Below are 26,025 nucleotides of genomic sequence, written 5' to 3'. Positions count from 1 at the left end.
AGGGCCTACTGAAGCCCATGGGCAGTGAGATAGATCACATGAGCCCTGAAATGAGGCGCTGCTTGGAGTGGTCCCTAAGCCAGAGCTAGGGAGACCTCAGGAGTCTGGCACATCCTGGAGCTGAACACTGTTTTGTTCTGTCTCTCTCAGGTATTGGGGGGTGGGGGCAGACTGATTCCTTGGGTGACAGAGTAGCCAATGGGATCCAGGGACAGAAGCATGTGCCGGGTACACCTTGTAAACCTTTTCCCTGAACTCTAGGCTGGACCTAGTGCATAACTGCCATCCCAATCCTTGGGCAACTGAGACAGGAAGATAGCAGCAAGGGTACACCAGCCCCGTTGTTTATTTTAGGCCAGCTTGAGCTTAGAACTTGGACCTGTCTCAGAAACTAAAGGGAAAGGCAGCTTGGAGGAAAAGGAAGGCAATCCTCTGAGCTCATACGGGAGAGGCTGAGGGGGTCTCTCAGATGATAAACTGCTTCCTAAACATTAAACCCCTGACTCCACCCCTAGCAACGGACACATTGTAATCTCAGCACTCCGAAGGTAGAGGCAGGAGGAGGAGGAGTTTAAGGTCTTCCTCAGCTTCTTAGTGGGTTCTAGTCATCCTGAACTATACAAGACACCATATACATTTTCTTTTTTAAAAGGTATTGCTCGAAGGTATATGTTTGTGATTTTCAAAGCCGTGTGCCAGGGACAAACCAACAGTTAACAGGCTAATAAGAATAATCGCTTAAAGTTCACACAATCCTGGTGTGTATTGGTTTAATTATATTTGGATCTTCCCTTGTCTGTCCAGATCCCAGTTTGCTTTGCACAGCTCTGCTTATGTAGAAACAAGGAATAGTTATAGTGTAACCGTGGGGAGTGGGCAGCCATAATAAAGACCTTGAGAGATAAGATAAAGGTTTCTTTGTAATCATGAGTCCATTAGTTCCTAGAATTTTTTTTTTTAAAGAAATTAGCTCAAAGGAACTTCTTATTTTTAAAAGATGAACTAGCTGTGGGAAAGAAGTGAAATGTATCATGTTGGCTTAGTCAGAGAAATAAATCTCTTGGCCCGAGCTTGGGGAGGGGCTAGATTAAGGATGAATATATTATTTTCCTTTTTCCATGAAGCCAGACCCAGGAAACAATGCTAAATGTGGAGAAGAATAAATGATTTGCACACAAATGCTTAATGTTTTCATTTCTTTTTTAAATGTAGTAGCTCCAAGTGGAAAATATTTAAATGTGGTTAAATAAACATCATTCACTAATTAGATAAGATTTTTAGAGATTGTGGTCCTGGGAAAATGTTTAGATTATTAAGAGAAAATAATTGTGAGACAGAATTGTATGTAAAATACCGTTTATCAACATGGAAAATATGCCAAGGGAAAGCCTCATAACTTTATCACAAAGAACGTGACTTTTGTTTTGGTTTTGGTTCTTCACCTTCTTTTTTTAAATTGTGGTTTTGTAGTTGGCTTCCTGTGTCGTTGCTTGGTTCAGCAGACTGTTGACTGAAAACACCCAGGGGAGGATCTTTTCCTGTCTTGATTTTGCTCTTGATATTGTTGAAAAGATTATTAGACATTGTGTTAGACAGCCTATGTAAAGCAGAGAGGATGTACAGTAAATGGGGGCTTGTGTGTGAGCCCCGTCATCAGGGACAGGGACAGAGACCCAGGCCTTATCCTGTCTCTGTACAAGAACCTAGAAAGTTTCTCTTCCCTTAGGGACTCCCATTTAGGCAAAACCAGGATTCCTGGCTTCACAGATCAAGGAAGAGGATACCATGGTGTCGTAGTTAGGGTTTTATTGCTATGTAGAGACACCATGTCCAAGGCAATTCTTATAAAGGACATTTAATTGGGGCCGACTTACAGTTTCAGAGGCTCAGTTCATTATCATCATGGCAGGAAGCATGGCTGCATGCAAGCAGACATAGTGGTGGAGGAGCTAAGAGTTTTACATTTTGACCCAAAGGCAGCCAGGAGAAGAGGGTCTTTATGCCCTGAGTGGAGCTTTAAGTGTAGGACCTCAAAGCCCATCCCTACAGTGACTCACTTCCTCAAACAAAGCCTACCTCCTTTTTTTTGGGGGGGGGTGTTGAGATAGGGTTTCTCTGTGTAGCTCTGGCTGTCCTGGAACTCACTCTGTAGACTAGGCTGGCCTCGAACTCAGAAATCCGCCTGCCTCTGCCTCCCAAGTGCTGGGATTAAAGGCGTGCGTCACCACCACCCGGCAAGGCCTACCTCCTAATAGTGCCACTTTCTATGGGTCAAGCATATTCAATCCACCATACATGATGAACTCCGATAAAGCAGGGCTGGGGATTTACCAACAGGCATTTATATACATATATCTAAAGCTCAGGGGGGGTTAGAAAGACAGATGATTGACTAGTAAAAGCACACCAGGAGGATGAAGGTGAGCTTCTCTAGGGCAAGTCGTAAACAGGTTTCTCTATGATGGGAGTGTATAGGGTTTTGTTGGCTTTGGTGCTGGCTGGTATTTTTGTGAGCTTGACACAAGTTAACGTCACCTGGGAAGAGGGGACATGGAGTGATGTAATTGCCTCCATCACGTTGGCCTGTTGGCAAGTCTGGGGCATTTTCTTGATTTATGACTGATATGGGAGAGTGCAGTAGACTTTGGGCAGGTGGGCAGCTTCCCCCGGGCAGGTGATCTTGTATAAGAAAGAAGGCCGATCCCAGCGACTAACCCACCAACCAAAGAGCAAGTATGGGTTGTACCTAGACCCCCTGCACATATGTAGCAGATGTGCAGCTTGGTCTTCATGTGAGTCCCTCAACAACTGGAACACGGCTGTCCCTCACTCTGTTGCCTGCCTATGGATCCCATTCCCCTAATTGGACGGCCTTGTCTGACCTCAGTGGGAGAGGATGCACCTAGTCCTACAGTGATTTGATGTGCCAGGGCGGGCTGATACCCAGGAGAACCTCCCCATTCACAGAGATGGGGAGGGTGGGTGGAGGGAGGGGCTGTGTGAGGGGGTTGGGAGGAGGTGGTGGGGAGAAGAGGAGCTGTGGCTGAGATGTAAAGTGAATGAATAAATTAATTAATAAAAAACAACAATAAACCAAACCAAACAAAGAAACAAACCAAACAAAGAAACAAACAGAAAAGAAAAGAGCAAACGTTTGGGAGCCAGTCAGTAAGTAGTACTCCTCCATGGGCTCTGCTTCAGTTCCTGCCCTGAGTTTCTGCCCTGACTGCCCTCAGCTGCAGTGAACTGGAAGTGTGAACCAAATAAACCCTTTCCTCGCCAAACTGATCATGGAGTATATGACAAAACAGAGAAGCACAATAGGATCACTCAGCAGTTACACTTCTAAAGGTTGTCAATGTTCCCCTTTGCTCCAGAGGACCAGTTAGAGGAAGAGAAAAGTTCAAGGTTGGACGTTTGGAAATGGAGGTAGGAGGCAGATTTACAGACATTGTTTAGATTTACAACAAAGAGCAGGCACCAGGAAGTCAAGGTTGATGTTGCTTGGGCCCTTCCTCGGTAAGTACACTTGGTTCGCTGTCCCTGATAGGTGTCCTGTGGAAAGCGTAAGTTGTCCCTGTGGGTAGCAAGGGCTTTCCGATGCAGGACCAGCCATCTGGGGCTCTTTCTCACTCTTTCCCCCATTATCTTTCCTGCCTTCCTTCCCTGCCTTAGTTATGCTGAGACTTCCATTTTACAGAAGGTCTGGTGGTGCGTCTGTAGATTTTGGTGTCTGTGGGAGGAGGCGGAAGCTAGGGCCATCACTGGCTTGATCCCAAGTGATAACTCTGGTCCATTCCATAATGAGACATATTATTTTAGTTTGAGATGTTAAACAAGTTGTAAATTATACCTTTTGTGTGTGTGTGTGTGTGTTTGTTTGTGTGTGTGTGTGTATGTGTGTGTGTGTGAGTCTGTGTGTGTGTGTGTGTGTGTGTGAGTCTGTGTGTGTGTGTGTGTGTGTGTGTGTGTGTATTCATGGGTCAGAGGACAATTTGCAGAAGTCGGTTCTTTTGCCATGTGATTTCAGGGGATTGAACCTAGGAAAGGCTTGGTGCAGATGCCTTTGCCCACTGATCCACCCTGCCAGCTCCCCACCAAAAAAACTTTGAAATGTAAATTAAGGCTCCACCTCAGCACATACATCGTATTATTTCACACATGCCAAACATTTCAGCGGATGAGCCAGAGGTCTCAGATAGGCATTTTGCAGTGGTGGTTTAGAGAGAAGTGACTAACAGACCAGAAAGGAGCCCTCCTGTTATTAAACCAAACAACAATGCAGACATCAGCACTGTTTCAGGAGAGCTGCTGGATGGCTCCTGTGGAGGTCAGGCCCCCGCAGATCAGCTTGGAATGGTGAACCTGAGAAGGGAGGCAGTGGCCTGCAGAGTCAGCATGCATGGCACATCCCAGAGTGGCAGCTGTGGTCAGGGATTGTGCAAGATGAGGCAAGATGAGGTCAGAGAAGAGGGGTCTTGCCCAAGCTCAAAGCCCCAAGGGGACTTAAGTGGAGGCCTTTGACTTCTGTAATTGTTCCCAATTTGTTCTTCTATGTGGTGATGATGGTACCCCCATTACTTTAGCCATGGGGCTCCTTTGAGGACTGAAGAAGACATCATGCCTCTGAAAATGTAAAGGCAGACATTAAGGTGAATCTAAGAATATCTCCTGGTGGGAAAAGGCGAGACTTTTGTCCATAGCAATGGAGAGAGCTGGGACCTGGAGTTGTAGCTCGGTGATAGAATGCTTGACAAGAATCTCTAGGTCCTGGGGCCTATGCCCAGCACTAGAAATAATGAGCAAACAAATAGTAGAAATTAGAAAATGCTAATTATTTTCTTTAGTTTTCAGCTAAAGGTAGAAACACATACATGATAAATACCCCATGCTCTCCTTATTTTTTTTTTTTGAACATAATTTTGTTGTTAAGATTGCAATAATGTCTGTAGCCCAGGAATGGTGTGTGTATATGAGTGTGAGTGTGTGTGTGTGCGCGTGTGTGTGTGCGTATATGTGTGTGTGCATATGTGTGTGTGTCTGTCTGTGTGTATGTGTTTGTGTGTGTGTCTGTGTGCGTATGTGTGTGTGTGTGCCTGTCTCTGTGTGTGTGTGTGTGTGTTTGTGTGTGTGTGTATGTTTGTATGTGTGTTTATGTGTGTGTGTGTCTGTCTGTCTGTGGGGGTGTGGGGGTGTCTGTGTGTGTGCGCGTATGTGTGTGTGTGTCTGTCTGTCTGCCTGTGGGTGTGTGTCTGTGTGTCTGTGTGCTTGTGCACATGCATTTTTGCTAGTACCATGTTTTTCTTTTCCTTCTCTCTCTTTCTCTCCCATTTTGTTCATACACAGTCTTTCTCACAGTGTCTAGGGTAGACTGGACATCTCCAGGGCTTCCTGGGTATCCTTTGGTCACTGGTTTGGGTTGTGAAGAATCAGCATGCTTGGGATGGTTTCTTGGTTCTTTTATTCATTTGCTTTTATATTTATGTGTAGCTTTTGGCTTAGGATATCTCACGGGAGTCAGAGTTCAGAAGGGAGGCTGTGGATCAACAGGATCAAGTTGATTGTTAGTGTTGTTCAGATCATCTCAGTCTGTTCTATTTTCCTGCCTGCTGGATTTGTCCATTTAACACCTGCGGGTGGTGGTAAATCTATTTAACGGCTGCTTCTCCCCTGTAGTTGTATGAGCATTACCATATGAGTTTTGGGGATGTACATATTTTTTGTGTCTTGCATCGGTGGAATTTACCACTTTATGTTTTGTATCCCAATAGTTCTTGCATTGAACCCCTTTCATTCAGTTTTCTTTGGCATGGTGCATGGTTCTCCATCCCTTAATCTGCTTCCGCAGCTTTTCAGCATTTTTTTTTTTTTTTTTTTTTTTTTTTTTTTTTTTGGTTTTTTGAGACAGGGTTTCTCTGTGTAGCCCTGGCTGTCCTGGTACTCACTCTGTAGACCAGGCTGGCCTAGAACTCAGAAATCTGCCTGCCTCTGCCTCCCAAGTGCTGGGATCAAAAGGCGTGTGTCATCACCACCCAGCCAATGAATTTCTTATAAACAATGCAAAGTATAGTTGCAGTTTTCTTTTGAGAGCATTCATGAATCCATGCAATATAGTACTTTTATTAATTTGAAGATTTCATAAATATATATGATATATTTTGAATATATTCATTCCCCCTATCTCTATTCTTAATTTCTCCTGGGTTCACTCACACCCTCGATCCCCTCCTAACTTTGTGCCCTCTTTTTTTTTTTTTAATTTTAATAATGCACAGAATAATTTGTGCTGTCTTTATACTCCTGTGTGTGGCGTCATCTGCAGTAGCAGGATGGACCTGACATGGGTCTCACTCTTAAAGAAGATGAACTCCCCATCTGGGAAGCCATCATTGTCTTCTCAGCTGGGTGTAGGGGCTCATGATCCCCTCCATCCTCCCTACAGGAATGATGCCTGGCTTGATCTTCTGCTGGAGCCAGCACTGTTGTGAGTTTCTGAGTGCAGTGGTCCTATGATGTCCAGAAGACCCCCATTCCACTCCCAGTCATGGTCTTACAGACTTTTAAAATCTCTGTTCATTGCCCTGAGCCTGTGGGTTTGGGATAAAGATCTGTGACCGAGAACCACATAGACACTTGCTCACTTTGAGGAGTTGCGATTTCTGACTAACCGCCACCCGCTGCACCAAGTCACTTCTTGGATGAGGTCGATACCCACATCTTTTAACTGATCTTTTAGACAAATCATTGTTTAAAATGATTTTTTTTTGATATGGTTGCCTAGGAGCTCTAATACTGATGGGTAGCTATTTTCAATTCATTGCTTCTTTTTCTTTTTCTGACTTTCCTGTGTGCATATTTATGGGATTACCGGGCTTTGATTAACCAGTTGATCATACCTCACAAAACTAAACATTTTCAGTGACTGTCCTATAATGTAAAGTCTATACTTCTAAACCTAATGCCTCTTCAGAAAGCACTATGCCACCAGACTGTATAGTCAAACCACCCTTGCGTCAGGGCATCTCTTCTTCCTAACTCCAGCCCCTGTGACAGATCAGTGGTGACTTTGATTTCAATCTCAATGCAGGGTCTTAGAGCCTCATTTCCTGAGAGTTCTTAGAAGCCACAAGTTGTGTAGATAGGAGTAGTGAGCTTACAGGCTTCTATACAATGAAGCTGGCATCTTAGGTCTCTACCCTAGTGTGTCATTCCTGTCCCCACCAGTGCCCAGTCACAGTGTTCCACAGTCCCTGTCTGTGAAAATGGTGAAGACCTAAGTCACCCAAGGCTCAGAGAGCTACCGTGTGAGGCTGGGCTATTTTAAAAACAAGGTTTTGAGAATTGACCTTTTAAGCTGTAAGAGACTTTAGAGATGCCCCTGTTCTTCTGGCTTTGAGCCTAACATTGTCTCATCAGAATAACTCTGGCCACCTTTACATTGGTGAGATGTTTAAAAGGCTTTATTGGCCCATCACTCTTGACTCTGTTAAGTGGGCAGTAATTATCTGCATACTTGTTGGGTGGATAGTTTCATTTTCTGTCATCTGTGGGATTGGCTATAACTGATTTAGAGCCATTAGACAAGCAGATAGCCTGGGAGAACTATGATGCATGGCCTTCATGAGACTTTCTCTCAAGAACTATATGAGTTCAATTGTAGCTTTTGAACAGGAACTACAAAAGGAGGCAGACTTAAAAGATCAGATTCTGTTTGCAGGAACGTTCCAAAGATGCAAGACCATTGGTACATGTCAGAAATGACTGACTGCCTGTGTGAGAGATCTGAGGGAGTTTATTTTAGATTAAAGAGTATTTATTTATGTATCCATTTATTGGATGTGCATGTGTGTGTGTGTGTGTACTGGGAGGGAGGTCTCCTTTACCATGTGGGTCTTGGCCTCAAACTCCGTTCATCAGGCTTTGTGGCTGACACCTTTTATCAGCTGAGCCCTCTCACTGGCCCTGAGATCTTGTAGCTATATGATCCTTTGAAATAATTAGCCACATTAACTCATAAACTCTAAAACACCTAATCTTTCATTATGTATACAACATGAATATAGTACATTATAAATGCACAAGCCAGACAGTACAGGATCACAGGGCACAGGGCACTTCTCCTTCCTGCCCAGGCCTTCAGTCTTTGGATACAGAGCCATCCACTCCTTCATAGGAAATCTCTCCTTGTTAGAGTCCCCATCTCTCCCAGCACACATATGTTTTGGATAAAAACATAATGCATCTTGCTCTTTGGAGAAATTCTCCCTTGCTCAGCAAATATAAACCCACCTCATTCCTCTTTAAGATATGTCGCCAAGGGAACTGCTTTCTGAGATTTTTTTAAAAGTCACAATGTGTTTTATTGTCACACGGCTCTAAATAAATTAGTTTTTCTAGTGTAACGTCCTGACAGTAACAAGATTCTTATTTTGTGCCTGCTTCAGCATCCAGTTTGGTAAATCAATTGGTTCTTTGTGAGCAGCTTGAAGCTTGAGAATCAGTTTTCGTTTTTATGAGTGATTTCTTTGAATCGACAAGGATGGCAGGCTAACCAGAGAGAGGCCTTTCATCTCAGCCAGAGAATTGAAAAAAAAAATTAATTGATATCCAATGAGCCAATGAGCGTGCTTCGTGCCTGCCTTGAGAAATGTTTCAGTTGCTTAATTTACCCCAGAGAAGGAAAATGTTAAATAGGTCCCTTCAAGACAACAGGAAAAGGATGGCTGAGGAGTGCTGGATGGCTTCTCAGTGGACAAGACTCTCAGTATAGTATGCATATAAACAGAGAGGTGCTTTATTGAAGCCAGACAAGACCCCCATTCATTCTGAACTCCAGGAGCTCACACATGTGGAAGCCTCTGCTCCCAGCCACTGTGAGAGCCTCCCTGATCTGGGTTTTGAAATCCTGACTTTCAAGACAAATGGCAGCAAGAAGACAGTCCTGGGACTCGGGAATGGGAAGATGTGGGGAGATGCAGCCAGATCCCCTTTGGGTCCCATTTGTTGTGTGCCTGTGTAGGGAGACATGGGTCTTTCTTCTCACACTTGCTTTGTAGTGATAGTCAGAAACAGGTGAGCAGAGGCTTAATGTCAATATACCGTGTGTGTGTGTGTGTGTGTGTGTGTGTGTGTGTGTGTGTGTGTGTGTTTATGTGTGTGTGTGCATGGGGGTGAGCAGTAAAAAGAAGAGAAAGAAAGCCCTGTTTGTGGAGCCAAGAGTACAGGGAAATAGGCCCTTCCTGTGGGGTTGTAAATCATAGTTTGTGGTATGTTATACATGGAGTATGTGACACTTTCAGAGAAAGAAAAGTAAGTAGTGGCTAAAGTTGACTGTGCCAGATATTGTTAGCCTCTGAAAATCTAAGAGTACAGAGTTCTCAAGAGGAGCAAAGGGAAGAAGATGTTTTCTTTGGGATTAAAATGTCTCCATTGTTTTCTGGTTCTTCCTCTAGAAGAACTGTGTCTCAGTCTTACTCATGGGAGGAATGCTATTATACAAATGTTTGGCACACTGTCTTTTATTCCCAGGTCTGTGTTAGACAGCTTTCCATTCCAGCACATGAAGGACCACCATTTTGTCTCTCATGAGGATGACATCATGTTATTGATTCAGCTTGCTCTCCTCAGTTATATCTTCCAGTGTTTGCTCCTGCAGTGGGTCCCAAAACTGACATATTGCGGGTCAGTATTGATCCTCCTGTGTGAGCTCTCCCTGGTGTTGCCCCATACTCTGAATCCCTGAAGGACACTGGGCATAGCTTTGGCCACACTGATTGCTATGGGTACCCTTGTGCTTTGTGTCTCTGTGAGTTAGCAGTGAGGTATACTGGCAGACTTCTATTGTCCTTTCCTCTGGTGCCCATGGTCAGGTGAGCTCTTGGCTATATCACAGACACATAGAGTTCTTCTGTCTGTCCCAAAGCAGCCTAGGGGACCCCATGCTTGCCACCTGCCTCGGTCTTCACAGGTGCTTGCCACTCACAGCCTAGATGCTCTACTGCTCAACATGAAAGCCTGGAAGAATCTTTGGCCTTTTCTCCTCTCTTTCCTTTCTCTCCTCCCCCTTTCTCCTTCTCCTCTCTTCTTTCTGACTCCTTTTTCAAAGTTACAAGGTCCTTCTTAGTTTCCTTTCCTCCCTCTCCTCTTCCTTCTCTCCTCCTCCTTTCCCCTTTAACTTCCCCCTCTCTCCCTCCCCTCTCCTCTTATCTTTCTTCCATTCTCACCCCTACTCAATCCTTTCTCTCCCCTTCTCTTCCTTCCTGACCCCATCTCCTCCTGACCTCCTCTCCCCTTTTTTTCTCTGCAGTCTGTTGCTCCTGAAACTCCCTTCAGAACACATCTGTCTCCTCTCACTACAGCTGCTGGGACTCGCCTGAGTCTCCCACACCCACCTTGCTGAGCTGGTTTCTTCTCAGCCTTCTCTATGCCCTGCTTCCATTTCAGTCATTCTGTTACCGCCCCATAGAGACCATGAGAGATCTCTCTAAGTAACTGCACCCTTCCCATGCGAGGCTTTGCTTTAATGTACCACTTATGACTCACAAGTGTGCATACGCATGGGTGTGCTTGTATGTGTGGGCAGATAGGTATGCCTGTACACTGAGATTACAAAGGTCTAACAGGTCTTTCCTACAGTCACACGGGGCAGCAGATTGTCATCTACAAAGTTTACACTTGTGCAATTTTATTGGGCAAAAAAAAAAAAATATAATAGAATTGAGAAAGAAAATCTCATAGTGTTTATAGTAAGTATGGTTTTGTGTTGCGCTGCTATGGCTGTCCTGTGGCATACACAGCTTTGGAGCTGTGGGTTGGATATGCTGGGAAAGGGGCCAAGTGATGCTCCCAGCTCTGTATTCTCCTCATAAATCTGGTTATTTTAGTGGTTCCCTTTATTTAATAAGTCATGATCACATATGGCCCCATTTAGATAGAGATTGTGTACACCTGATGAAAGGGATCAGTGAGATCATTCCTTCATATTTTCTGCATAAGCTTGGCTTTTGGGGTGATTTACCTTTCGGGATGGCATCCATGTTCATATGAAGGTGTGAATTAGACAATACTGGCATTGCCTGTAGGAAACGAGACATCTTACTTAATACTTCATTATATTTTCTTCTTGGGACAAACAAGTGAATTTTGCTGATTACTAGAAAGGTTACTGGTAGACATGGGGTTCCATGTTGTGCAGGATTCTTAAAAGCAAGGACTTCTTGGCCATCTCTGCTCCAGGCACACCTACCTGTCTCTCAGCAGAAGTCCAAGTACAGGTGAAGAATGGAAGGTGAAGCTAAGATGTACATTGTTGGTATCTGCAGAAGGGGCTTGGAAATGTGGCAGGGCTCCCTGGGACACAGATGGAGAGGCTGAGCATCCACAGGCTGTGCTTTCTCATCCCTGGCTCATGCTGCTGGGTGAGTGGCCCTGTTTACTCTGGAGTCACAGTCCTTGCCTGGGGACTGTATGGGAGAATCTGCAAGACAGATAGCCAAGGGAGAGGCACCTACACTTAAAAAAAATCAAAATTTATCACTCTTCATGTATGTTAAATCAGTAAGTGAATGAGAAATAAAACACTTTTTACCACTATTAATAGTGCCTACTGACAACTTTTCTTTGAAAATGCAAACGAGGGGATGGAGAGATGGTGCAGTAGTTAGAAGTGACTACTGCTCTTGTGGAGGACCAGAATTTTGTTCTCACTACCAGTATTGTGCGGCTCACAACTGCCTGTAGCTCTAGCTATGGGGAATCTAATAACTTACTGTAGTCTCCGTAGGCACCTGCAAGCACATATGCATGCACACAGAGAGGCATATACGTACCTATCCATAAATAACAAAATAAAGTTTAATATGATTCATCACTATAGAAGGCATCTTGTATGCAAGATATAGATTAATGAGCATGTTAATTAAACATAGTAACAGGGTTCATTATGACATTTCCACACATGTATATAATGTATTATGATCATATTTACCCTGTTTTCTTGTTTTCTCCCACTCCCACCAGACCCCTTCTCTCCGATCTTCCTTCAATTTCTATGTCTTATGTGTGGCCATCTTCCAGAGCAAATGTAAACAGGCTTTGAGACCACACCACGAGCTTTGGGAATGAGAGAGTCAGTGGGCTTTGTAGCCTAAAAGGTTGAAGGGCGGGGACACTGAGCTCCTAGTTCAGAGCCCAGGCAGAGAGTTTAGCAGCTGGCAGGCCTTTGCCAAGCTCTTCCTGAGGCAGCTCAAAAAGGCTCCTATCACCCCCGTGCTGTCTGAGCAGAGTGTTGCTTTCTTGCTGGCAATGGCATTGCTATTTCTCAGCTCTTCTTCTATGGGAACACCAGCAGAAAGGTGGATCCTGAGAAGGAATGTGTTGCCTTTTGTCTGAAGAGTCAGAAGTTATTGCCAAGGCAGAAAATAGACCTGTAGCCTAGTGGTGGCATTTTCTGAAATAACCATAGTGAAGCTGTTCAAGGCTAGCTTGCATGCAGGTGAGAGGCCTAGGAGGAGGGGTTAGGGCTATGCTGGGAAACAGAGTAAATGCTGAAGGCCTCAGTCTTGAGCAATCTGTTCACGAGTGTTGTAAGAAAAATGAGCATTTGCATGTGGTGTGGGCAAAGCCTGATGTTCTAGTGTAAGGAGAGAGAGGGGGGTATATCAAAGAGACATGAGTCTATCTGCCAGGATAAATGTTTCATCTCGTCATATGGTTGCTCTAGAAGCCCTCATTGAAGGGACCAGGAAGCCTTTTCAGGTAGGAGCAGGAAATTGTCACTGGTGGTCTGTGCTCCATGACCACAAACTCATGAGAAAAAAAAAAAAACAGTTCAGGCAAGAGTGTTGCAATCCTGGTAAACAAAAGATTTAGAAATTCTGGTGCAGCCTTACCTTAGTTTTACCTTACATTTCTGCATCTTCCAGGAGCTTGTGATTTTCTTCCCTCCTCCCTTTCCTTCCTTCCTCTCTCTCTTCATTCCTTCCTCCTTCCCTCCTTCCTTCTTCCCCATTTAAACTAACAATTTTCCAGATCTGGCTTTCACGTAGCTTCAAAGTCACCATCTTCAAGTCCCCATGCAGGAGTTTTGAGCATGTTTACATATGGTCTTGTGACTGTCATCGTTACCTGATTCCAGAATGTCTTCAGTAACCTATGTATGTGTAATGAGTCTCAGCAAACCAGGCATTATCTTTCTCTCCCCATGGATTTGCCTACCGGGACATGTTGCATATGAGTGGTTTCATATAATGAAGAGCTTCTGTGCTTCTTATTCTTTAGCATAGCATAGTATGTCCAAGAATGAGCTTCTGGCTGGGGAAATGGCTCAGTAAAGAAAATGCTTGCTGAGGACCCAACTTCAATCCCACAGAATACATGTGGGAATACATGCCCAGGCAAGGCTCCAGCAACCCCAGTACTGGGAGGCAGAGACAGAAGGATCCTCAGACTTACTGGAGCCGACTTAGAGCAAATGATGAACTTCTGGTTAAGTGAGAGACCCTGTGTTAAAAAAAAATAAGGCATGAGAGTAATTTAAGAAGAACTTCCTAGTATCATCCTCTGGTCTTTATACCTATCTGCACAAGTGAACATACCTAGACACGCAGACACACACACACACACACACACACACACACACACACACAGAGAGAGAGAGAGAGAGAGAGAGAGAGAGAGAGAGAGACAGACAGACAGACAGACAGACAGACAGACACACAATCATCTGTGTCTTAGTGTGACTCAGTACTATAGTTCCTTTCAGGATCAAAACAGTTGCATGATCATGCAGTATACCAGTTAATGGACATGTGGGTTGTTTTCACATGCAGCCTAGTGTGGATGATGCCACTTTGATCATGTGTGTGCAGGACTTAGTGGAGCTGCCTTTCATTTTTCTCAGGCATTTCCTGGGTCATAGACTAGCCTTGACTTTAATCAAGAGCTGCGAAGTGTTTCCCAAGCAGGCTTTACTCCATTGCACCCCCAGCAGCCCTGTAGATTTCTCTGCCTCCCATTTAAAGCATTTAATGTAATTACTAATGGAGAATATGTGCTCACTCTCATCCTGTCTCCCAGGGTTCTTATTTCCCCTAATTCCATTTCACTCATTATGCATTCCTAAGTTGTGGGTTTTGGTGTTGCTTTTCTTGATGGAAAGAGACTTTCCATTGAGTGCCTATAGAGACCACTACCCATATCCCTGTAGGAATCCCACGGGGACAGACGGAGCTGGGTGGTCCAGGCCTGGAGGATAGTCCGTGATGATGGATTCATCTGTTAAACTTCTTGGTGGGATTTGCTTTTGTCGCCTAGTGCACCGTCATTACTTTTCTGGCAAACTGTACCGTTACACTGATGCTCAATATGATAGGTTTCCAGACATCTGTTTATCCAGCATCCCCTTGAGTTTGAAGATAGGAAGATCAGTGCCAATACCTTGGTCCTTCTTAGCATCCTGACCATGCTGTCCTCCTGCTATTCTTGTGCTGACTGCCTTGTTCCCTTGCTTCCTAGGTACTTTGTGCTCTGCTGAGTCTGGTGAACCCAGGGCCCCTTTTCTCAGTTGGATGGACCCCTAGTACAGAGACTTCTTTCTTTTACCTATGGGAAGAAGCACCTGAATGCTCATAAGCACAGCAGAACCCCAAGACCTGGCTGGAAGATACCACTTCTCTTCACCTCTACCCTTCCCACAGGTAACTTTGGCCTCTGGAAAGGAAGGCTTAGAGACCTTCCCTTATTTCTTTCTCATTACCAAAGTCTCAGGACAGGGACAGGAACAGTTGTACTGCCTGAATAGAATTTTATCCCCATCCTAAACCATGGCGTGTAGGCAAATTCCTTGCAGGACTCTCCTGGATGAATTTTAAGGGATGTTGTAGATGCAGACTGTTAAATTTATGCTTTGTAACACATCTATCTTCAGTTGCTTATTTTCCCTGTGTGAGGTTGATATTGCCACTCTCACGTTGGATCTTAGTGACAGGTTCATGAGGCTCTTGTCACTTATGTGGCTCGTCCCAGGGTCTCTTGTGTTCATTCATGCTCTGGCAGCACAAGGAATGAGTTCTCATGTGCGCCTGGTGCTCTTGTAACTCAGAAAGTGCCATTAACACAGCAGAACCAGTACTGGCTCTTGCTGTCTCTCAGGAGGAGGTATGATGGCAGGGCCGGGACAGCCATGGGGAGATACCATGTACAGCTGATGGTGTGAGGAAGTCAATTATAATACCTGACAAGACACAGATGTATCGAGAATATAATGTAGAGAAAACTTTATAAGTACACATATAACAGTGGCCAGGGAGGACTTTAAAACAGGTGGGATTTGAACTCAGACTTCAAGGAGCTACAAGCATTAGCCACTTAGCACCTGGGCAAAAAGCATTGTTCCCTGAAGCCTGAAAGCATCCTGGGAGCTTGCAGGAGCATCATGAAGGACAGAGTGTCATGAAGGGAGCATAGGAAAACCAGAGTCTGGATGGGTCCAGACACTGCAGGAAACTGGGTTGTCTGGCAGGATAACCATTGTATTATGGGAAACAGTGTGTGGTTTTATTGAAGTAGAGGAGAAAGGGAGTCTGCGTTCCACCTGAGTAGACTGATGTTGATGGGTGTGATAGGGTGGACACAAAGAATGGAGGTCAGAGGTAGAATCTAGGAGGTTGTCCCATGAGACCACTAGAAGAAATCACACAATGGCAGTATGTCAGGCAGGCACAGAAGAAGTAGAGGAAAGTGGATGCTCCTAAGTGTATCTTAAAAGACAGATTCTATAAGATAACAGGAGAAAAACCAAAGTGCTTAAAAAGATACTAAGGATGTCTTCACAACTGAACAGAAAGGGAAAGGACTGGCTGGAGGGGGTTGAACTCAGGAAGGGGCTACAAAGTTCCTTTGTAGAGTCTATGATGATTATGGGACACCCCAGTGGGATGCTGAACTAGCAGTATCCCTAGAGCCTGTGTTAAGAGGTTGATATACACTGAGATGGCATGGATTGAATTCTGACTAGTGGCTGCTGCTTGAAGTAATAAGATAGGAGATGCCCAGAGAGGGAAAAATGTAAAAGTTGCACTGTGGGACCTTCTAGCATCATGAAGAGCATGTGTAGAGGGTTAGCCAGTAAAGGAGACATAGAGGGGACATCCAGGAAGGAAGAGGCTGGGCACTTGAGGGCATTTTCAGAAGGAGTTTCCAAGGAGCTGTGTCTAGGTGCTCGTGGGCTGGATGAGGCGAGGAGCATTGGATGCTGGGATCTGAGCCATCTGGGTCACTGGTGGTGTTCGTTGGGTGGTTTGGTCTGGTGGCTGTGATGTTGCTGGCAGGGGTGATAGAGACAATTGGGAACTGCTGTGAGCAGCTTTACTGCAGGAAGAGCATAATTTGTGGTGCAAAGGTCAGAAGAGTTATTTATTTTTAGTTGAAAACAGTTTCCATGGTCTGTGTGCCAGTGTGAGTGGCCGAGTCTAATGACATCATGCACATCCAGCCCAGAGGCTGCTGCAGTCACTCTTGTCTCTGGCTTAGGAGGTTACCGGAGCTTACCGTGGGAAGGCTGTGTGGTGGATATTTGGCTATGACATGGTAATAGGAAGGAAAAAAAATCTACCGACCTGCAACTGCATTTCTTTGTGATCTAAGAGAATAGTTCACCTGTTCTGGTGGTTAATGCTGACTGTCAACTTAGCGGGATCTGGAGTCACCTGTGAGGGAGCTTTTAGGTTGTGTTAATTGAGACAGGCAAGCTTATCCTAAAGGATGGATCATATCATTACATAGGCTGATGTCTTAAACAGAACAAAAAGGAGAAAGCTGATTGGACACCAACATTCATCCCTCTCTGCTTCCAGACTGCAGATGCAATGTGGCCAACTGCCTCACGTTCCTGCTGCAGTGAGCTGGCCTTAACCTACGTGGCTCAGCTGGGGAGTAGCAGGCACACTGTAGGCCATAAATTGAGTCTCTGTTTGACTAGACAACTTGAGAGAGGCCAAGGCTGCTGGCTGCAGGAGAGATGAGGAGTGTGCTCACAGTGGGGGCTGAGACCCTTCAGTGAGACCAGAGAACTGAGGCTGGTGATGGGGCCTGAGGGAAGGTCCATACCCTGGAAATCAGGGACTTAGAGGAGGTCAGTGTGGGCACCTGTGGACCTCTGAGTGATGAGAGAACTTTACTCTTGGGGTGATTGTAGAAATAAAAAATGTCTATGGTACATTCTCCAAGCCCCAGAAACTTAGGCTTTTGTCTGCTTTGCATTTTCTTTGTTTTTTAAACTGGTCTGCTTGGGGCATCTTCCTGTGCAAACCCTCCACATACCCGGGTGATCAGTTCACTCTTTTAAGGACAGTGGGACTGATAACTGATATGTCATTGATCCCTTTCTATATCCAGTACCCTGGCCAGGTGCATGGTGGCAGCCAAGGTGACTTTTCACGTAATTTTCCTGTTGCCCATCTCTTCCTTGGAATATAGTGTTGTAAGCTTTTATCTTCTCATTAACATTGTAGGATCACTGCAGCCCTGTCTGTGAGGCACTTCCTGGTCCAGAAGCAGACTCTCCCAGCTGAGGGGATAACCATCAGGGAGCAGGCCAGAAACCTTTCCAAGGCCGAGTGGATTCTGCATTCTGTCCAGCATCCACCCACACCCACCTCCTAGGACATTTGCTTAGGAATCTGTCTCAAATTCCAAAAAGTATGAAATAGCTTCATACTAAAAAAAAAAAAAAAAAAAAAAAAAAAAAAAAGAAAAAAAAAGAAAAAAGAAAGAAAAAAATCAGGTTACAGAGGCCAAAATACCAGAAAATGACATTCTGGCACAAGCAAAGATGATTTGTTAATGTTGTTTGGGGTTGAAATAGCATGGTTCGGATGCCTCCAGATACCCTCAGTATGCACATCTGGAGTGGAAATACCAGGAGATGTATAGATTTCTGCGTTTTGTTCTAATTGCTTCCCCCTTCCTCCAATTTGAAAAATAGGCTTCTTTTAAAGCGGGATGGGGGAAATCTGACGGAGAAAGTTTGGCTGGCCTTTGACTCTCTCTTGGCCTTGGGAACAGCTGGAATTCAGAGAACTACATCTGGTTACCCTCCCTCTCTGCTGCTGTACAGTGAGCTTCATAGCCTGCAGGGCTGAGGCAGCTGTGGACCTCAGCCAGGAAGGCAGGTCTCAGCACCTTGCTTCCCCAGGCTCAGGGGTATTGACCTAGAGAAACGACACCATCACTTTACTTTTCGAGGCAGGGTCTCTAGTTAATTTGAAGCTTCATGTTCCAGCTAGGAGGGCTGGACGGCAAGCTCCTGAGATCTATCTGTTTCTACTCCCTAACACTGGAGTTACAGACATACTATGCCCAGCTTTTCATGGATATTGGGGAGTTGAACTTAGCAGGTGTTCATACCAAGTGCTCTTGTGCACAGAATACATTTGGACAGCTTCATTGGAAGCTCTGAGCTTTTATCCCAGGAGCAAATTGAAGAGCAAGAGAAGACCCAGAAGGAGAAGCTGGGGCATGTGCTGAACAAAGATTAATGTGTCCTTCCTCTGATTTTAAAACAATAGTTGTTTGTATTAGTCCCTCAAGGCCAACAGTGGAGTTTCATAGACACGCTTTCACTTTTACAGAAGTACCATGCTGCTGTCTCCCACATTCGCTGCATAAGTAACTCCCCACTTTAGTTCCATTTACTATTGGTGCATTAAATATAAATGAGAAACCCATTAGTATCTTGGCTGTGTCAGATGCTTTAGAGTGGCTAGCATAATTCAGTCATCACAACCTCATTTCAATCCTGACTTCATTGGTTACAGTAATCATTGTGCGAGTTGTGCCTGAACCTGTATTTCTCAGGGCTTTAGAACCCGTGTCTCCTGCATACATATTATACACATAGAACATATAACAAAAATGAAACATTTGTGTTCAAATCCTACGTGGGGCTGCTTCTGATAGAGCACAGGTATAATTGACAGGTTTGAACATAATCTCTATCCATTTCTATCATTCCAGCAATGATCAAAACAGCCAACAGGTTCTCACCAGCATACAGTTGAAGAATTCTTTTAATAGAATTACAATTGTATGCTGATGTTTCTCTTCAACTTCTTTCTATGTATACGGATCTAAAACAGTATGTGTTTAAGAGACAAGTCATGGATAAAATTAAGTTATTTATGTAATTCTCATGTAGCCTTTTGATATGGTCTAGCTTTCTTTCTGTTGCTATGACAAAACACTCTGACCAAAAGCAGCTTAAGGGAGGAAAGGGGCTACTTGAACTCGCAGGGTACAGTGTGTTACCTAGAGAAGTCAGAGCAAGAACTTAAGCAGCGGAACTGGAAGGAGAATGATGCTACTCCTGGCTTTTTGTGTATATTCTGGTATCTGAATTCAGGTACAAAGCTTTTCCCCACTGAGCCGTCTCCCCAGTTCAGTCCTATTGTTCCTAGTAGGTATAGTTACATCCCAGGCACTCTCCTGTCACAGACGTGGAGGTTATTGTCAGTCTTGGCTATCTCAAGCCCACTACTACTAATATTCTTACATGTCTTTCCTGCCCACAAGTGCATTTTTTTTCCTTTGATCAACTATCTACAAAGGGCACCTGTGCTGAAGAGAGATTCACTAATAATCAGACACAAGAAACCACCATGGTGATTTCCTGAAGTATGCTTAAGCTCTACTCGCTTGCCAGCAGGAGAACCAGTCTCCGGTAAAACTGTGCTTTAAAAACATCCTGCCACTTAGCATAGTGGGGCTTGTTAATTTTTACCCAGTTAGTGGTGCTGTGACTCGGGTAGGGCAGCCCACGCCTCACACTCCGTCCTTCTCGGGGTTAACGGCTATTGTGTGTCACTGCTTACCTTTATCCTTTAAGTGCTATTTTCCCTCACTGACTTGAAAAGCCAGGCCTCATACGTGCTGAAGAGGATTGTTCATTCTGTGTGCTAAAAATAGCACCTCCCAGTCCATGCCATTGATTTTCATTTTCTGTGGAGAGTCTTTTGGATGGCCACACATTCTTGACTGCAGCCTACAGAGTCGTATCAATTTGGCTTGACAGCTAAGGCCATGCCTCGGGTGTGCTCTGTATTCCAAGGTTTTAAGTTGATCCTTTATGTTTTCTTTGGATAGATTTGTAAATTATTGGGCACACTTTTTTGTGTGGGGTATATTATAAGCTGACATGATTTTTATCCATAGGAGACAAACAGCACCCAAGGCTCTATTGATCAGCCCTCCGTCAATCTTGATCATGTGCACACCCTCTTACATGTTGTGTATTCATGCTTTGGGTTCCTTCTGCCATTTTATCTGCTCATTACAGTGTCACTACAGCCTGTGGTATTGCTACAGGTCTTGAAGAAAGTTCCACATTTGGACCTCCCAAAGTTGTAATTTCTTTTTCTCTGTGTACTTGAGCCTTTAACGTTCTATAAAATGGTAGAGCTAATGGATAAAGCATCATATAAGTAGAAGCAAAATAAAACATGCCCTGACTTGGACGGCTTTAATTGTCAACTTGACACAGCCAGAGTCATCTGAGAAGGAAGCCTTGATTGAGGAATTGCCTAGATCAGCTTGGCCTTGGGAAGGTAGCTCTGTGGAAGCTGTAGTAGTGATTGTTAACTGACATAGGTGGGCCCTGTCCACCGTGGGTGGTACCATTCCTAGGTAGGTGACTTAAGCTGCCTAAGAAATCCCTAGAATGAGCCCTAGAGCGATCTAGCAAGTAAGGCCAGCAAACAGTGCTCCTCCTTGCACCCTGCCTGGGTATATTCTTGTCTTCACTTTCCTCAGTGATGGTCTGTGACCTGGAAATGAAAGATAAATTAAGCCCTTTCCTAAACTCCTACGTTGCTTTAGGTCATGGCGTTTTATTGCAGTAACAAAAAGGAAACCAGAACACAGTCTAAACAATAACAGTGATTAAAAACAAACAGACAAAACAACAAACAAACAAACAAAATCCACCAAACCCCATTGACAAATTGATTGGGTTGCATTAAAACTGCAGGTCAACAAGACAATACAGCCATTTTTTTCCCCACTGCACCTTTTTATGGCGACATTGGGTGTCTCTCCTACTCATTCTGAATAGCTTTGTTTTGTCTAATTTTGTGCTTTTGTATAGATGAGCCTTGCCCATCTGTGCTGGCTAGTTCTATGTCAACTGGACACAACTAGAGCCACTTGAGAAGAAGGATCCTCCACTGAGAAAACGCTCCCAACGAGTTGGCCTGTGGGCAAGGCTGTAGTGCCCTTTCATGTTTGGTGATTGTTGTGGGAGGAGTCAGATCCCTGGGTGGTGCCATCTCTGAGCAGTTGATCCTGGGTGCTACAAGAAAGCAAATTGAGCAAACCAGGAAGCAGCACTCATCCTTGACCTCTGCATCAGCTCCTGCCTCCAGGTTCCTGCCTTAAGATCCTGCCCCAATTTCCCTGGGTGATAGAGTGTGTGACCTGAGAATCAGAAACTGAAATAAACCCTTTCCTCCCTGTGTTGCTTTTGATCATGGTGTTTTATCACAGCTGTAAAAACCCTGACTAGGACACTCTCCCTTATGGTGTTTGTTCCCAGCTGCCTCACTTTGGGAATGGCAGACTGTGTCTGCCAACTCAATTGTTGACTCATTCACTGGTCCCACATGTAGTCACCTTACCAAATCTTTAGTACTCTTTTACATTTGTCTGAAGGTTCTCCAACATATAAAAGTCAGTTCTGAATAATGAAAAGTAGTTTACTTTTCTTCCTTTTTCTGTTTGTTTGTGTGTCAGGGAGGAATGAGAGCCAAGAAAGGTGCTCTTTCCTTCTGCCTGATTTTAATCAGGACTGGTTGTTATCACCTTCACTCTGTGTTCAGTGTATTAGGTGAAAGAAATCCTGCCTTCCTTTTTCTTTTGTTTTTCAGCATTCCGTCTTCTGTTTTTATGGAGGATTTGTGATAAGGTTTCTCTTCATGCGTTGGGATCGGATCCATTTCCCACCATGCTTTTTTTTTCCCCCTGTGCTACGTGACACGTTGCTTATTGCAATGTCAAATTCTCTTGCTGTCCTTGGAGAAACATGTTTAAATACATGTCTCACACACATCTGGATTCTATTTGCTCATATTTTGTTTTAAATTTTTCTTCCTTTACTCATGAGAAAGTTTGGCGTGTGCTTTTTCCTTTCCCTTAACTGCTTTTATCTGATTTGAGAGAAAAGTGATTTTCTTAACTCTCAGTTCATCACTTCTTTCCCCCCCCACCCCTATTTCCTCAGAAGACTCTTTTGACATAATGTGAAGTACCTGCTCTTGACAGTTTAGATATGTTGAGTTATAAATGAAGCTTGGTGATCCATCCTGGGAAGACACTGTGGTGAACTGTGTGTGTATGATGGGAACTTAACTCCGATCTTCTTCAAGCTCAATGAGTCCTCTTGACCTCTGAGCTACCTTTTGGATCCTTAGTGCTTCATTTGAAGTCCACTTTGTGCCTAGACATTTTGTCTTTATAGCATCAGACGGAAGCAGACATCTTAGCTTTGTCTTTGTAGCTCCTGAATGCTCAAAAATCCCTGTGGCTCAAAGCTGACTTCACTGTGCAGAACATTGAAGGTGAGATCCCTTCTCTCCTGGGAGGTGTCTCATAACCATTGTGTACGTGGTCGGTCAGTAAAGAGGCGTGACTAACAGAGAAGGTAGAAGAAGTATTTTTGATCCATTTGAGCTAGGTTCCACAACATGAAGAAGGAATGTTGCTGCAGTATTAAGATTAGTAATTATCTGGGCAGGGAGATGGTTTAGTCCATAAGAGCCTGCCATGTAAGTCTGAATTTGGTGCCCCCAGAATCTGCATTAAACAAAAGCCTGGAGTGCCTTGCAATCCCAGGGTTGGAGGGACAGACACGGACGAATCCATGGGGCTTACTGGAAGTCCAGTCTAGCAGAATTGCAATCTCTGGCTTCAGTGTGAGACCCTGCCTCAAACAGCAAGGTGGGGATCCATGGCGGCACTGGCCTTGTCAGACTTGCACATACACTTTTCATTTTCCCCCGGGACTTGAAATTTGGGCACGTATCAAAGTTCTACTGCCAGATGAATTTACAAGGTGTCTGTGGCACGGAACTGGGTCCCCTTTCTTCTGCATATCTTTCTGTGAGTTAACATGTGTCTAAAAGTGGAACCACAGAAAGTTCAACTCAGAGTAAATGGCAGGGATCATTCTGTGTAGGGGTTTCCAGACGTTATTTTGGACATGGCAGTGTAGCAATGCTTTCTCACAGGTTGTCTTAAAGAAACCTATTCTTTAAAACTAAGTTACAACAACATTCTGCCCAGGCTCAGGTTGAAACAAACTACCGTGGCCCGTGTTCACCATGGTCTTCCAGCCAATGCTTCGAAGACAAAATCAAAATATCCACAAAACCCTCGGGAACTTGATTTAATCTTGACCCCATGTCAGAAGTGCAAGAACTTGATACCAGAAACTCAGGCCAGTGGCTAGACCAGCAGATCTCTAAAGCCCCTTCTAAACCCTCTAATGTGCCTTCTCACAGCCAGGCCCAGTAGCTCCTTCATGCAAGGCAATTAGGAAATGGTTGGTACATTTCACTTGTATCATCCCCCGCCCCCTACACACACACACATACACAAATATCTACTTTTGAAAATGTGTGCATTGTGTGTATGCCTGGTGGGTATTGGATGCCTTGGGACTGGAGTTACAGATGGTTGTGTGCCACCTTCTGGGTGCTGAGAACCCCAGTCCTGGAAGAGCAGCCAGTACTGTTAACTCTTTACTGCTTCCTTTAAGTCAGCCTCGTGTCAAGATGTCTTGCTCAAGTGGCCCAATCACCACATTCCCAGCTCTGAGTCTGTGCTGGCCTCAGGTGTGTCCTAGACTTGGGAAGCCTGCCTGGTGTCCAGTAATGGGCATCGGGACAAAGATCCCTGCTGTCTGGGCTGTCTTTATTTGCTGGTTGATGCTGGGCTTCTCCCTGTTTGTCACAGAGGAGTTGGTTCTTCCCAAGCAGACAGACCACATGCTATTTCTGGGCTGTAAATTTCCAAAGCTGTTTCCCCGTCCACCTCTTCAACCACATTCTGGAAAGAGACGTGTGTTTCCAGCTATAATCGGTACACTTAAATACTGGTTAAATTCAGAGGGAATGAAAAATCCGTACATCTTCTGACCCTGAACGAAGCTATAAAAATCTGACATGGCCAAAGGCCCTCTGGGGCCTTTCAAAAATAAGATGATCCTTTTTAACCTTTTGAGAGCTTATTGGGGGTTTCAGAATAGCACAGACCACATGTAAGGGGTTGTCTGATTCATAGGGGACAGTGTCAGACCACTGAGGGGTCCTGGATGCTCACTGGCAAATTCTTTTCTTGTGTCCACTTTTACAGAGATGAGGTGCTCTGAAAAAAAAGACCACTTCATTTGCTGGTAAACTGCTGAGGACAGTCCCGGGTTTGGGGACCTCGATACCCAGTGCTGCTTCTCTACTTAAAAGAGGAGTGACACTTAGGGCTGAGGAGTCAGAGGCACCCCGAGGAAGGCCCTGCAATTCTATCTTACTTGTTATCTTATACATCCCGTGGCAGCCTGTGAAAAACAGCCTAGCCATAGGTGACAAGATTGAGGCACCTGGGCAATAAAGGCTCCCTAGGGAGTATGATTTAAAGTTGAGTCTTAAGTCCAAGCGTCTCTTAGACCCAGATTCCCTCTGTTTCACAGGGTCCTTGGGTCTGTTCGATGCTCTGTCTGTTACAATGGTATCCACTGGGCTGCTTAGCTTCCTGCTGAGGATAAGCCATCCATGCTTCTGAAGACATGCAGGCAGGCACAGAGGGCTCCCCGACATGTGATCTGATAGCCTTGCAGAAAATTCACGCAAAATGGGGAGAGCACAAGGTGCTCTCCAGTCACCCCTCACCTTAGATTTCCAGCATCTCTGAATCCACACAGCTTCCTCCTCCTTTCTTTTTAAAATTTATTTTATAGGGCCAGAGAGATTGATCCGTGATTAGTTAAGAGCCTGTTATGCACTTGCACATGGCCCGGCTTCAGTTCTCAGCACCCATGTGTTGACTCATAACAACCTTTAACTCTCCTTCCTGGAGATCATTTGCCCTCCTCTGGCCTTTGTGGGTACTGGGCACATGGTGCATATATATACATGCAGGTAGAACACTTATATATGTATATTTTTGTAATTATTGTTGTTACTGATGGTGGTGGTGGTGAAATTGGTGTGTGTGTGAGAGAGAGAGAGAGAGAGAGAGAGAGAGAGAGAGAAAGAGAGAGAGACAGAGACAGAGACAGAGAGACAGAGAGATCATTGTAGAGTTGGTTCTTTTCTCACACCTTGACACAGGTACCAGGGATCAGACTCAGCAGCAAAAGCTTTCACTCCTGAGCCCCCTTGCTGTCCCCATAGGTTTAGTCTGAAATGTCAAACATCTTGAAGTACCTGTGGTTGAAAACTCTCATCAGTGGTACCCAGGGCTGTGTGGACTAAGTTGGACCCATGAAGCAACACCTAAAGAAGCTAACTGCAGCCTCCCCTTCTCTAGCCCACCAACACATCTCAGGTACCCTCCAGAGACTTCGTTCCACCCTTCCACTTCTTTGGACTCTATTGTATCTGAGATAGGCCTTCTCTTTGCCCAGGGGTCTCTGGAAAGTGTGGGGGTGGCTTTTTGAAACAGTATCATGAACTCAGTGGTGCTTACCTGTCAAGTGGCCCATTTAATGTCCCATTGACATTGGTGGGTTTGGACCAAAGAACCACGCTGCACAGAGTAATGGCTTTGGTGGGGCACCCTGTATTATTCACCCTGATCCTGTTTCTAAGCAGCTTTGTGTTTAGTTGGCTCAGAGCCATGTCTGAATAGTATATCTGGGTTTGGGTGATTCAGGAGCATTTGGACTTAGTGATGTTCTGGGTCTCATTGTCCCCTGATATCTGGAAGGACACCTGGAGGCACACCCAGAGGACCACCTTTTTTGCAAATGCTGTTATTTTA

At 44.7% G+C, this 26,025-nt stretch overlaps 1 protein-coding gene across 3 annotated transcripts in view; it reads left to right on the top strand.

Moving 5' to 3' along the window:
• Rnf144a (ring finger protein 144A) overlaps positions 1-26,025 on the top strand; it is a 114,191-nt gene that overhangs the window by 11,982 nt on the left and 76,184 nt on the right. For 2 of the 3 annotated variants that reach the window (XM_031357233.1, XM_031357234.1), the window contains one exon: positions 14,515-14,696. The exons of the other annotated variant lie outside the window; for it this stretch is intronic. The gene's annotated coding sequence lies outside the window, so the exon portion shown is untranslated. The remainder of the gene's footprint in view (positions 1-14,514; positions 14,697-26,025) is intronic. 3 annotated transcript variants of the gene reach the window in all.

The sequence above is a fragment of the Mastomys coucha genome, unplaced genomic scaffold (assembly GCF_008632895.1).
Source record: "Mastomys coucha isolate ucsf_1 unplaced genomic scaffold, UCSF_Mcou_1 pScaffold6, whole genome shotgun sequence".
NCBI lineage: Eukaryota > Metazoa > Chordata > Mammalia > Rodentia > Muridae > Mastomys > Mastomys coucha.
This window is presented reverse-complemented; position numbering and strand designations above follow the sequence as displayed.